Source organism: Equus quagga, chromosome 1, assembly GCF_021613505.1.
Source record: "Equus quagga isolate Etosha38 chromosome 1, UCLA_HA_Equagga_1.0, whole genome shotgun sequence".
NCBI classification, from domain to species: domain Eukaryota; kingdom Metazoa; phylum Chordata; class Mammalia; order Perissodactyla; family Equidae; genus Equus; species Equus quagga.
This window is the reverse complement of record NC_060267.1, coordinates 71,109,146-71,118,000: the sequence shown is the minus strand read 5'-3', so window position 1 is coordinate 71,118,000 and position 8,855 is coordinate 71,109,146. Positions and strand designations below refer to the sequence as shown.

Below are 8,855 nucleotides of genomic sequence, written 5' to 3'. Positions count from 1 at the left end.
AAGAGGCAGCCCACGGCAGAGGGCGAAGGAGGGGAAGGGAAAGAAGGAAGGCCCTCCTGAGTCCCCGTGTCCATCCATCCATCCATCTGTCTCTCTGCTGCAGCCAGCAGCTCACCAGGCAGGACGGAAGCACTGCCCGGCCGTAAATGACTGCTGGCTCCAGGCTGGCCACCTGCCCTGGCCACCCGCACGGAAGGGCCGGACTTTACCCAGCAAATCGGGAAGGAACTGGAACCCCTGAACTTGGGACTTGGGCTCCCTCGATAAGGCCAGTGGACAAACAGGAGGCAGGAGCCGAGGCTCCCCTTTATACACACAGAAGCCCGGCTCCAGGCTGATACTGCAGAGATCTTTGCCCTTTAGTTCAAACAGGAAATCTTAAAATGGAAAATGAGCAGCGTAAGGAAGGGGTGCGGCCACCAGCCTATGGGGAAGACAGAGCAGGTTGTTGGCAACGGAGCTTTTGGGCTCCGTGAGGAACCCAGCCAGGCCGGGGGTTTGGGAGGGGGTAAGAACCACCAGGCAAAGGTCAAGGGCTGCTGGAAGCTGGGAGAATCAGAGCCTGGGGCTGACCCACAAAACACCATTTATTCATCGTTTGGCTTCACCCCTAGGAACCTCAGTTTCTCCATCCATAAATGGGGCCAGCAATACCGCCCACCTCTGAGAGCACACGAGAGGATCAGAATGAAGTCATGAGCATAAAAGTGTCCTGCAAATTGCCGAGGGCTTGACTGGCCAGCCCTGCATGCTGGCCGAGGTCCCCCCCCAAAAAAGGCATTTCACAATTGAGAGGGGAAATCCAAAATAGCATCTCCCGCTCGGCACACCACCCCGGTACACCCCCACGCTGGCAGTTCAAAGAAGAGAAAATTGGGAGAAGATAAATAATTAGAGAAACCCAGCAGTCTCCCCACTGAGGTTTCCAAGTAATTATTTACCTGTAAATTACTCCTCTCGCCTTAATTCTATCTCCAGATCCTTTTGACAAGGTAAATTCATGTATTTACATCTCTAACTATCCTGCTTTGGTAAACATTCCAACAAGCTTGGATGGCCCATTAAAGAAAAAAAAATTGAAGAAGTGAGGCGGGCAGGGGAGAGAGAGAAATTAACTCGTGGTCATTACTGGCGTTTACAGAATTAACCTTGGAGGGTAATTAACCAGGAATCAAAGCCAAGGCAAACCTCCCCTCGAGCCAAAAGGCAGCCAGTCACAGCAGGGTGGGAACCACAGGAGGCCTTCTCTGTGTGGCTCACACCTCCCACCGGCAGTAGGATTTGAGGGGAGATTCTGGCACCTTCCAGTAATCTTCCCTCCACTCCTTCTGCCCTGGGCAGTGCTGTGGGCTGCAATTTCACTTTCAGGAAGGACCTTCTTTATCCAATGAAATCACCGCCCTCTCACTCACAGACCCCCCAGCACTTCCAGACCACTCTCCAACCAAGGCCTGGCCATTTCTGGGCCTGACACATCTTGGGGGCTCAGGTAACAGCCACTGAATGAATGAATGCATGTACTCTTCCTTCCAGTGTCTTAAAGCCTCTCAAATTTGTCAAACTCCACAGTCACCCCCTCAGATTAAGGCCACCACTGTCTTCTGCTTAGATGAGGGCTTCCGGTTGTTCTCTTTGCTTCCAGTCTCTCCTCCTCTCATCCTCCACACAGAATTATCTTCTTAAAAGGCAAACTGAAAAAGCAAGCAAGGTAACACTTCAGCTCTGGCCACGGAGGAGAAAGTCAAGGTTAAGACAGAGGCCTCTGGAGTCAGACAACCTGGGTTTGAAGTCTGTATCAGCCACAGATCACCTGTGTGGCCTTGGGTAAGTTACTTAACATCTCTGAACCTTAGCTTCCTCATCTATAACACAAGAATAATAGAATCTACCCCCTTAAAGTGGTTGTTGCGTGGATTATGAGTTAATGAAGAAATGCCTAGCACTTAATAAACATTAGCTATTAGCAGCAGCGTGATTATTATTGTCATCATCATCATCATTGCTTAAAATGCCTTCACTGCTTTCCCATTGTCCTGGAATTAAAAGGCAAGCTTTTTAGCATCCCCAGATCCAGACAGGCATAGACAACAACCCCAGAGAGGCCCCCACAAAGGGACTCGGCTCTCTGAGGTTTATCCCTGTTTGGGAAGAAAGAATGTGTGAGGCTCAGAGTTGGACCTTGCAGCCAGCCTTTCTAAGGTCAGGCATCTTCTAAAAAGAGCTTTCAGTTGCTTTGAAACATCCACCCATCCTATAAAAAGGGAAGGTAGGTATAAGTTTCCCCAGTTTTAAGAGGAAGAAACTAGGGTCTACAGAGGACCAGTGACTTGCCCGTGGCCACCACTTAGTAGCATCAGGAATAAAATCTTAAGCCTCTCAAGACAGCGAATCGGGGAAAAGAACACACACTTGGAGGTGGACCTGAGTTTGCATCCCAGGCAAGGCCTTGGACAAATTTTCACCTTTCTAAGCTTCCAGTTTTCACATCTGCAAAGTAGAGGTGAGCATGCCTTTCTTGCAAGGTGCTTTGGGAAGATGAATTGAACCACCTGCTGTATGAGAAAGTGCCCAGCCACTGCCTGGCCTCAGAAGTGAAGAATAAAGGAGTGTGGAGGAGATGCAGGCTGCAGAGGCCGGTGTGCAAGGATCTGGAAGTAGCATGGGGGAAAGCCAGAGAAGCCAGCCTCTGCCTCCAGCCCTTGGCTCAGAGATATTCACTCCCAAAGCCCAGGGGCAAATGGTGTCCTCAGCAGAGAGGCATGGGCCAGTTAAGACAGGAAGTGGAGGCAAGGATGGGGCTGGAGACCCTGATCTGCGGGAGCAGCATCCACGAGGAAGCCGCAGTGATGGGAGAGGCGAAACCTCCCAGAGAGAGAGCTGAGGCTGGAAACCAGAGGTTTCATTTATTTACATCTCACCTGCGCCCAGGACCAGGAGGCAGGGGCAGAACCTTAGAAAGAGCAGGAACTAAAATCCACAACAATGATTACAGAATCAACACCACAACAACCAGCCTGAAACAGCAACTCAGTTATTCAACATTTTCCTGCAAGTGTCTTGTAACAGATTTTTTTGGTATTTCACTAAAAGGACAAATGACCCTCTGATGCTAAGAGTCATGTTAGGAGACAGTAAGCCAAGTTTCCTTCACTTTCCAAGTAGAATGTGGCCTTTTCAAGGACAAGCTATAGATCCAGGGCCCAGCCCAGCACAGCCTCAATAGATCTCCTGAAGGGTTCAAGAAATTAATGAAGAGCTTAGCTCTAAGATCAGAAGGGGAAATGCCCAGAGAGCTCTTAAATTCATATTCCCTAATATGAATAATATCATATTGATATCATAATAATAATCTAACTAGTATTACTCTATCTTATTTTCCAAATGACAAACTAAGCTACTATATGAGTAGAAAAACTCTTTTGAGTTAAGCTAACCTGAATTAACTCCTGCTTCCTGCACTTACTCTCTGAGCCTCAGCTTCCTCATCTGTTAAATAAACATTATTTTGTACTTGGAATCCTTGTTGGGAGGAGTCAAGATAGTGTATATAAAGTGCCACCCATATGGTTTTCACTTAATACGTGAAACCTTGACCGTAAAGTCAGTCCAAAAAAATTCAGAAGCACAGCATATACACTGCGTTCTCTAACCACAAAGCAATTCAGTTGGAAATAAATAACAAAAAGATAACAAAGAAAACTCTATGGTTTTGGAAATTTATGAGCATACTTCTCAATAAGTCAAAGATCAAAGAAAGAATTAAAGTGGAAATTAGAACATACGTAGAAATGAATGTCAGTGGAAATGCTACGCACCAAAATGTACTGAGCACAGCTAAACCAGTCCTCAGGGAGGACCGTGCAGCCTTGGATGCTCAGATTTGAAAAGAAGAAAGGCTGAACATGGGTGAGCTAACCATCCAACTTAAGGAATTAGAAAATAACCACTGAACGAACCCAAGGAGAGTAGACATAAGAAAGAATTAAAAATGAGAGCAGAAATTCATAAAATACAAAATGAAAATAAGATAGCTTTAACAAAGCCAAAAGTTGGCTCTTTAGGAAGCCTAATAAAATTGATGGGTTCAGTGAGAATGATCAAGAAGAAAATGACAGAAGGCTCAAATAGCTAATCTTAGGAATAAGAAAAGGGATAAACAATTATAGATAGGGCAGACATTAAAAGGATAAGAAATACTACGATCAACTTTATGCCAATAAATTCTTAAACTTAGATAAAATGGAAAAATTCATAGCAGAGTATAATCTACCAAAATTTTCTTTAAAAAAATTAGAAAATCTGCCTTTTCCTTTAACCATTAAAAAAATTAAATTTATAATTTAAAACCATGCCATAAAGAAGTCACAAGTCCAATGGTTACAAAAGCAAGTTCTAACTAAATGTCAAGAGCAGGTAATTACAGATAATTCAAACTCTTGCCGAGAACTTAAAGAGGAAAACAATTTCTCCACTCATTTGATGAGGAAGGTACAGCTTCGATACCAAAATGAGGCAAATACAATATAAAAAAGGAAAATCACCAGCCAATAAAAATCACTAGTCACATGAACATAGATGCAAACTCCTCAAACAAAATTTTAGCAAATCAAATTCAGAAACTATAAAGATAGTTAATGCAGGCAACCAAATTTGGGTCATCCAAGCAATGTCATGTTGACTGAAATTAGATATTTATTTTTGCTATTCATTATTGTAACATATTAAGTGAGATTAATCACAGGATCCAACGAGTAGACACAGAGAAATATCTTTAAAAATTCCCCACTAGGGGCCGGCCCGGTGGCTCAGCGGTTAAGTTCTCACGTTCTCTATCGGCGGCCCGGGGTTCACCGGTTTGGATCCCAGGTGTGGACATGGCACCGCTTGGCAAGCCATGCTGCGGTAGGCGTCCCACATATAAAGTAGAGGAAGATGGGCACAGATGTTAGCTCAGGGCCAGTCTTCCTCAGCAAAAAGAGGAGGATTGGTGGCAGATGTTAGCTAGCTCAGGGCTAATCTTCCTCAAAAAAAAAAAAAAAAAAATTCACCACTAATAAGTGCTTTAAAAACAAATTTAGCAAATTCAAACTAGAAACTTTCTTAACTTGAAAAAGGATATTTACAAAAATCCAAAGTAAATATCATACTTAATGGTGAATTATTAGTAGAATTTCCTTTACAGTCAGCAAAGAAGCTGCTAGCCTAGTTTAAGTTTGGTTACTTTTTTTAGAGGTTCTACCTCATACAATCAGACGACACAGATTTTTTAAAAGTATAAAAATTGTCTTTGTTCCCAACTTATATGATTTTCTGCATAAAAACACCAATAGAAGCTACAAATTTTTAGAAAGAATGAGAAAATTAGCAAAATCATCAGTAAACAAAACTCAGTTACATTTTTACGACCCAACAACCATCAGTTAAAAATGCAATTTATTACGATAAAAATAATTCTAATAAAAAATGTGCAAGACCTTTATGCAAAAAGCTATAAATCTTGTTAGATGACATTTGGAAAACTTAATAGAAGGAGAGAACGGGGCTGTGTTCATGGATAGGAAGTTTCAATATAAAGACGTCAACTGTCCCCAAATCAATCTGCAGATTTAATACAATTGAAATCAAAATATCCAAAGAACTTGAACATCTAATTCGAAATGTGTGAGCAAGATCAAAGGGCCAAGAGTCATTCAAACAATTTTGAAGAATAACAAATATCAAATAACAAACCGTGCCCTTCCAAATATCGGAACTTAATATAAAATTATAAAAATTAAGATAGAGTCTTATTAATATGTGGAGGGATATATTTGCCAATAGGGAGAGAATTGAGCCCGGAAATAGACCCTTGCCTTTATAGATACCTAAGATAGGAAAGCATTTCATGGCAGGTCCGTGGATAGAGATAGATTATTCAATAAATAGTTATGGCACATCAGCTATTCAGATGGAAGAGACAGTAACAATTTTGATCCCTACTTCACCCAAACAAAAAAATCAGATTCAGATACTTTAGTAATTGAGATGAAAAGCAAAACTTTAAAAATTTTTGAAGAAATATAGAATATACAGATGACTTCAAGGTCAGAAGGATTGTTTTAATAAGACATACCAAAAAAGCATTAACTTTTATCAAATTGATCAATTCAGTAACTTCTATTCCTCAAAATACAACATAGAAGAATGAACAGTCAAAAACTGGGAGGAAATATTTACAACGCTAACTAAGGAATTGTACTCACAGCATATAAAGAGCTCTTACCAAAAGAAAAAAAATAATAACCTAACAGAAAAATGAGCCAAGGATATTAATAGTCATTTTGAAAAAGGAGAAAATTTGAATGGCAAAAAGAAAACAATTTTTAAAAGGCAGTCAACCTGATCAGAAATCAAGAAAATTTAAATGAAAATCACAATGTGATATCATTTTCATCCACCGAATGGCAAAAATTGAAAATTCTAGCAATCCCCAGCAGCTCCAAGGATCTGGAGCAGCGGGAACCCTCAGACACTTTCCAGAGGAGATGCAGGTATTTGTGTGATCGTTTTGGAAAAGAGTTTGCCATTTTCTAGTAACTTTGAGGATGCACATACCCTATGACCCAGCGCAGATGCACGCCCCAAACTGAGAGCTCTTACACACATGAGCCAGGAGACACGCTTAAGAGTGTTCATAAAAATATTGTTTGAATAGTCAAGACCAAAAACGACTCAAATATCTATCCATGGGATGATGGGGAGGCGCTGTAACTTGCGATAAACTCACACAAGGAAATACTATACAGCAGTAAAAATGAACAAACGAGAAATAAACACACCTTCACGGCTGACCCTCGCAAACTTACGAGGAATGAAAAATAAAAGCAATGGCTTCCTAGCCTTTCTTAATGTCTTGATTCACTTAGAAAATGATAATACTTCTACTGTCTACATAGCACACCAGGATCAACTTAAATCTGTGGTGATCCATCCAGGGTCATCAGGTGACCAGTCCCCACAAGATTTCTTGGCACTCTTGGGGCTGGCCCAGTGGCGTAGTGGTTAAGTTTGCTAAATCCACTTCAGTGGCCTGGGGTGTGCCGGTTCAGATCCTGGGTGTGGACATACACACCACTCATCAAGCCATGCTGTGGTGGCCTCCCACATACAAAATAGAGGAAGATGGGCACAGATTTTAGCTCAGCAACAATCTTCCTCAAGCAAAAAGAGCAGGATTGGCAACAGATTTTAGCTCAGGGCCAATCTTCCTCACCAAAAAAAAAAGAGAGAGAGAGATTTCTTGGCACTCCTGAGCTTTAATATACACTATACTGGCATTTATGCAAAACCCAAAAACATGCAAAATTAAACAATACATTGTTTAGTGACACCTAAATATGTGGAAAACAATGAAAATAAGCAACAGAATCATAAAGAAACTTACCTCTAGGGAGAAAAGAAGGGAGATGAGATGGGAAAGGGGCAGGCAGTGTATTCTGTCCTGTGCTCGAAATATTTCATTACAGCTGTGGGATACAAACATACATACATCAGATGGATTTAACTATTTAACAGACCAGAAGAAAATGTATCAAAGCCTTAATTAACCACGGTTGGTTATCTTTGAAAGACAGATGTCTTTTTTCTATTTCCTTTTTTTTTTTTTGGTAGTTTCTAATTTTCTACAATGAACATGTATTTCTTTTATAATCAAGGGAAGAAAAAAAAATACTTTGTTTAACAAGACAAACCCCTTAATTGTGAAGATAAATACCAGGCAGTCGAAAGGAGGAGGAAGAAGGAAAAAAAATACCCCACTAGGTATAAAAATAACTTTCCCTGGATTTGGTCTTCAAGTAACAAGCTACAATTTCAGGAACTCTTTCTCCCCTGAGCTTTTCTGGGTCTCACGCAACAAAATAAGGGAAAATGTGCCTGTTGAACTATATTGTTCCCCCGTCAGGTATAAAGGAGAAACCTTTTGTGCATTTAAGGAAAAAGCACACTGGTCCTCCCCAGGCCTTATTTTTAGATTTACTGTAATTCGCTCTCTGAAAAGGCCCTGCAGCCAAGTGAACTCGGGACGTTTGTTTTTCCTTCTCGGAGCGTCATTTGTTTCTGTTTTCTGTGGAGGTGAGTGCAACGCGGCCTAAACGGCAGGCGGGGACTTCCCTTCAGATTAGCATGTTCTTGGCATTCCTCGGCTTTGGCCTCAGCCCCTCGCTGGCCTCCGCAGTTGCTAAATTATTTCCTGGGAGGAGATTAGGAACTCGGGACAGGGAGAGAATAACTGCCGCGATGGGCAGCGGGCAGGACGGTCCCCCGGATGCTGATGTCGAAACGGAGGCACCAAAAGGTGAAGGATCTGCCTTCTGTGGGTCGCAAGGAATCAGGTGGGAGACTGAATGCCCCCGCTGGGACCGTCTCTGCCTGTGCCTTGCCCGGCCCCCGCCTGCCCCTGCCTTTTGTCCCTCAGTGACATCCCACCTACCTGGACGCCCACAGCAGTTCTCGCGGTCCACGCAGGAGGCCTCAGGATCTTCTCGGCAATGTGCGAAGAGAGGAGGAAGAGGGTGAGAAGGAGGAAGAAAGGAGAGACAGGGAAAATTATCTCTGTAGTAACAGCTCGTGCGTCTTCAGGACTCGCCACGTGCCAGACGCTGTCCCAGGCAATTCCCACTAGAGTATCTCATTTAATCTGTACAACGATACCACGAATTCGGTGATGAGGGCGGGGGGGCGGGGCATTCGTCAGAGAATGAAACTGAGCTTCCGAGCGCCGCTAAGCGACTTGCACGCAGTCAGGTGCTGCTAAGGGCTGCAACGAGGACTTGAGCCCAAGCCTATGATTTTGGAGCTTGAGTCCTAACTCTGAT

General features: G+C 42.8%; 1 long non-coding RNA gene across 1 annotated transcript; it reads right to left on the bottom strand.

Moving 5' to 3' along the window:
• Window positions 1-419: 419 nt before the first annotated feature.
• On the bottom strand, window positions 420-8,642 carry LOC124250493 (uncharacterized). The gene is made up of 3 exons (XR_006891571.1): window positions 8,471-8,642; window positions 7,424-7,505; window positions 420-1,691 (listed from the first exon to the last, which is right to left on the bottom strand). It is a non-coding gene; the product is annotated as an uncharacterized LOC124250493 (long non-coding RNA).
• Between the last annotated feature and the right edge of the window lie 213 nt (window positions 8,643-8,855).